This window comes from Crocodylus porosus, unplaced genomic scaffold (assembly GCF_001723895.1).
Source record: "Crocodylus porosus isolate Cpor-Errol unplaced genomic scaffold, CroPor_comp1, whole genome shotgun sequence".
Classification (NCBI taxonomy): domain Eukaryota; kingdom Metazoa; phylum Chordata; order Crocodylia; family Crocodylidae; genus Crocodylus; species Crocodylus porosus.
The window spans coordinates 107,888,775-107,893,862 of record NW_017728918.1 but is presented as its reverse complement, the minus strand read 5'-3'; positions in this window follow the sequence as shown (position 1 = coordinate 107,893,862).

Genomic DNA, 5,088 nt, shown 5'->3' with positions numbered 1-5,088 from the left:
GTTACAAACTAGTCAGAGGGGACCAGCAGGCACTGGGGGAGTCCCTGTTCCCCCGAGCACTACCAGGAGTGACTAGAAATAACTGCCAAAGCTGGGCCAGGTTCATTCAGCTGGCAATAGATTCAGATTAGACTTCAGGAGACGCTACTTCACAGTCAGGGCGGCTAGGGTCTGGAACCAACTTCCAAGAGAAGTGGTGCTGGCTCCTACCCTGGGGGTCTTTAAGAGGAGGCTTGATGTACACCTTGCTGGGGTCGTATGACCCCAGTACTTTCCTGCCATGGCAAGGGGTCAGACTCCATGATCTGCTCCGGTCCCTTCCAACCCTACAAACTATGAAACTATGACATAGATACTCTGGCAGAAACTAGAAGATCTCTTCTTGCCCCGCTGTTCTGCAGAGTGTTTTGGGTTTTCTTGACCCCCGGATATCCGGCAGACTGAAGGAAGTGATTATTCTTCTCTATTCTTTTGTGAGGCCACAAGAGAAGGCTGCAGTACTGTGTTCACTACAGAAAGGATGTGGACAAATTGGAGAGAGTCCAGTGGAGGGCAACAGCACATGACCTCTGAGATGAGGCTGAGGGAACTGGGCTTATTTAATCTAGAGAAGAGAAGACTGAGGAGAGATTTAATAGCAGCCTCCAACTACCTGAATTGGGGTTCAAAAGAGGATGGAGCTGGACTGTTCTCAGTGGTGGCAGATGACAGAACAAGGAGCAATTGTCTCAAGTTGCAGCAAAGCAAGTTTAGGTTAGATATTAAGAAGAACTTTCTCACTAGGAGGGTAGTAAAACAGTGCAATTGGTTACCAAGAGAGGTCTCTCCATCGTTAGAGAATTTTAAGACCTGGATAGACAAAACCTTGGCTGGGACAATCTAGTTGGGGATGCTCCTGCTTGAAGCAGGGGGTTGAACTAGAACTAGGTGACCTGCTGAGATGACCAACCTTAATTTTGTATGATTCTGTAACTCTATGAACTTTGATCAGTATTCAGTATTTGTTCAGGACAGGCTCCCCTCTTTTTGTAAGAGCATGAGAGACACTTTAATAAGCTCAAGTGCTCTTACCTTTGTTTTTCCCCCTTACCTGTAAGACCACATTATGCTTATGCACAACAGGCTGGGCCCCTGGTTCAGTAAAGGGTCAGCAGAAGAATGAACGTTACTGACTGATTTCACAAATACCACATCATACAATAACTTGGAATAATCTTGGAGGTCTTCCATATGAAAAGGCCTAACCATACTCACTCCGCAAATTGTAATGAAATTGCAACTTGAAATAGTATGCCATTTGTATAGTTTGATAAAAATGGTGTGATTTTTTAAAAATTATTGTAGACAATTCAGAAGTGGAATGGAATTAATGACCTCATTGTAAAATATGCTATTTAAAGCAAAAGGATTTTATTTACATTTTGTGAAGTAAGAAAATAGAATCTGATAATTGACCAAAAACTTTGTTGGCAATTACTTATTGTAGTACCTGCAGAAATCAAGAAAGATCACAGGTCTGTTGTGCTAGGCACTATACAAATACAAAGCTTATGTGCATATTCCAAATTTGTTTTATGGAAATACACATCTTAGAACCTAACTTCTTACATTTTTAGGTTCCAAACTCAAATCCAAAAGCAAGTTCATTAGGCTAAGTTTGCTGATCTGTATATTTAAGGTTATTATTGGTGCTTCATAGCTTTACAGACATACAAAGAAAGAATTTTTTTTTTTTACCATGGTTATCAGATTTCAGGCATAAAAAAGAAAGTGATCCACCCCTTTCAGTAATTCAGCTTACAAGAGTTTAGCTCTGAGTTCAATGGCAGGTTATGACTGGCTAGTCCTTGGAACTTACAGTGTCACCATATCTTAAATTTGTTATATAACATATTTGTCAGCTTCAGTTTTTAAGTATTTTATCATTTAAAACACTATTTAGATTTCCATATTTTTGAAAATATCAAACAAATAGGAGAAGCTTATCCTTGAGCATAAAGTTCCAAATATACAAGAATTTCTCTTAAAAGGCAAGTTTATTTTCAGTGATTAGATTTAAAATGTCGTCATCTAAATATGTCCAATGTATTGTGCCAAATACTGTATCAAGGGTGACCTTAATTGTCTTTTGTGTTTACCAGTAGAAGCTTCAGACTGGCTTTCCATATACAGGCAAAAGTCCAACTGAAGTCCATAAGAGTTTTACCTGTAGAACATGCCTTATACAAGGCCCTGTAAAAGTAAAGGAAAGTTTATTGACTTTGAATCAGGCCCCAGGATGATTAGATTGACCTGGTACATTTTAGGTTGGAACCCATAATTATAACACTACAGATATTTTGGCCCCAGTTTTCTCCCAAGAACCATGCATGAATCTTTCTAGTTGTGCATTAAAGAAGTATAGTTTGTTTTCTTAGTAACATCCTTCACCTCCAGATCCCAGAAAAATTGTTTCCAGCTGAGTTCCAAGGTCCAGTTGCACTCAGGAGGGCGAGAAGTTGACAGAGCATACTCAGAAAAAATAATCTACCAAGGTTCATACTATCTTCAGTAGAACTACCCCTTCCTTTGGGGGTCTCCAAGGCAGCTGCATCCCTCATAGGCCTGTTTACTGGAGTCGTGGTGCCAGGGCATTGAGGCAGTTGGGGAATAGAGTGCTGGATGTCTGGAGCCAGAGGTAATGTCAGGACATGGGATCTCTTTAAGATTCTCCAAATTTTTCTGGAATTGGGAGGAGACCTGATATACACTTTATTGTGTCATGTGTCTTGTGGCAGTAGGCCCTATTATATTCTCATATTTTATTTGAAAATACATGCACTCCAGAGGTTAACAATAATTATTAGTAGTTTGATTCACAAAATCAAGAGTGTTTAAATCCTTTTCATTAAACCATTGTTTTCATCCATTCAGTATAACTTTCCTGCGTTTTGTTTCCTTAAGCATGTTTCCTTTAACCACCAGTTTCTTGACTTTGTAATGATTCCCTCTGATTCTTTTGAAGACTCTTCTGAGGCTGCTGTACCTTGACTAATTCAGATTCATTTAAATCCATACATCTAGCTTAACAACTTTGATCTCTGTATCTCCACTAAAACATTCCAAACTTCTGAGGAATAAGAAAACATAGTACTAATATTTTTAACATTATCTAAAGCATTTTAAATAGTTTTTCTGCTACATATGCATCATAAGCAAAATATATAGCCTAATAATTTTACTAGTATTTATTTGGATGACTTACATAACCAACATTCATATTTATTAGTTGATCATTAGGTCTGATGCTCCTTCCAGTGAAGTCAATTTCAAAATAATAATTGATTTCATTGCTAGCAGGATTGAGCTCATTATAGAATAATCCCAAATGCAAATTCAGGCCAAGAATCTTTTTACTATGCCAAAACATCATGCTATCACTATGAACTGTATTATAGTAACGTAAATTAAGGAAAGAAGAATTGGCTTAGCCAACATGAGCATATTCATATTTTGTAACAGTAACAATTGCATTACATTTTGAATATATATTCCATTATTTCTGTTACAAAGGACATACTACCTTGCTATTATATTATAGCTATGTTCTTTCCTTCCAGAAAATGTGATAGTACTCTGCTCTCTTAGTGTAAATAAAGTATAAATGAAGCTCAGCCAATTTCGGTCATTTATTAGCAGGTGGTGTGCAATAGAAGCAGGAAACACAAAAATGTGATCATTATTTTGAAACCTATAAAATGAAAAGCAGAAAATTTAGAAAACCTGTTTTATTTCAAAGTTTTTTCCTTCTGAAGTGTACTATTCAAAGATTTCTCATCTGATGTCTGATTAAAGCTTTCTCACCTTCTGTGTTTTGAAAAATAGAAAAGCAAATATGGAACTAAAACTGCAAGTTTATTTTCAGCATCAGTGGCCTGATGACATGCAGGAAACAAGGTAAAGTCCTCTAGTATTTTAAAAGGCACTTCCACTTAGATAGTGTTAACTATGTTTCAGATGTCAACCTGTTTGTGGATCGTATCTATAATCTCATATCTGCCCATAGAAAGTAAATTGCTCAGATTACTTTAAAACCATTTAGAAAGCTGTTATAGAGATAGATGCGTTTTATACATAGTAGCAGGTTAATTTGGAGGGAAAATTTAATACTAAAAAAGCTTTAACTTTAGATCTGCAACATAAAACACACTGGTCATATTTTCGTTGCAAAGTGACTACGATACTTCAAAAAGTAATTAGCAGAACACCCTAGCAGTTTGCAATGTTGATGCTCCTTAGAGGCATGCAAAAATTTTACATTTACAGTTATTTTATTTAATAATCATTTTTGTAGGTACTGTGATATATTACCCAGAAAACTGAAGAAGCTTCGGGCAATGTCATGCTATACCCAGTAAAATCACTGGGGCAGACCGAGATCTAATGCTAAAGAAGTTATGAACTAGGAACATTCTTCTGCAACCAAGCTATAATGTTTGTGAGAAATTAATTACCCATATTCTTTTTTATGGCATGATCAAATGATCAAATGTCTTTTAAAGTCTGTGGAAATACTCTACAACTCCAGTTGTAGACAACTAATATGTTTTAATTCTTTCTTTAAACTGGAAACTGTATATAAATATATATTCTTGCGTATATACACATGTGCTCTGGGTTGCTGCATACACTGGATGGAGATGAGGTTTATGATAGAAAGCAGCATGCTTTTTGATATAATTTCTTAAATCAGGGATCAAAATCATAGGCAAATCAGAAGTTGATAATCTGAAACTATTTAAGGCTACATGGCTTTATTTCAGCAAGTGAATTGTGTTGGTCAGTCAAGAAAAAAAAAGGGTATATTGTCAAAATCCTGACAACTGGTTGCTACCTCAGTGACTTGTATTTCTGTATGAATAGAAGGAGGCAAATGGGCTGGCAGAAGGAGAGTGACACAGACTGAAATTAATTTGTAGTTGTGTTTTTAAACATCTGTAACAGTAGGGAGCTGTAGGTGCTGATCCCTTTGGAAAATATTTCAATGAGTCTTTAGCTATGCCATGCCTGGTTGTGACATCTTCTGTCTTTCCAGATACTAATGTGTAT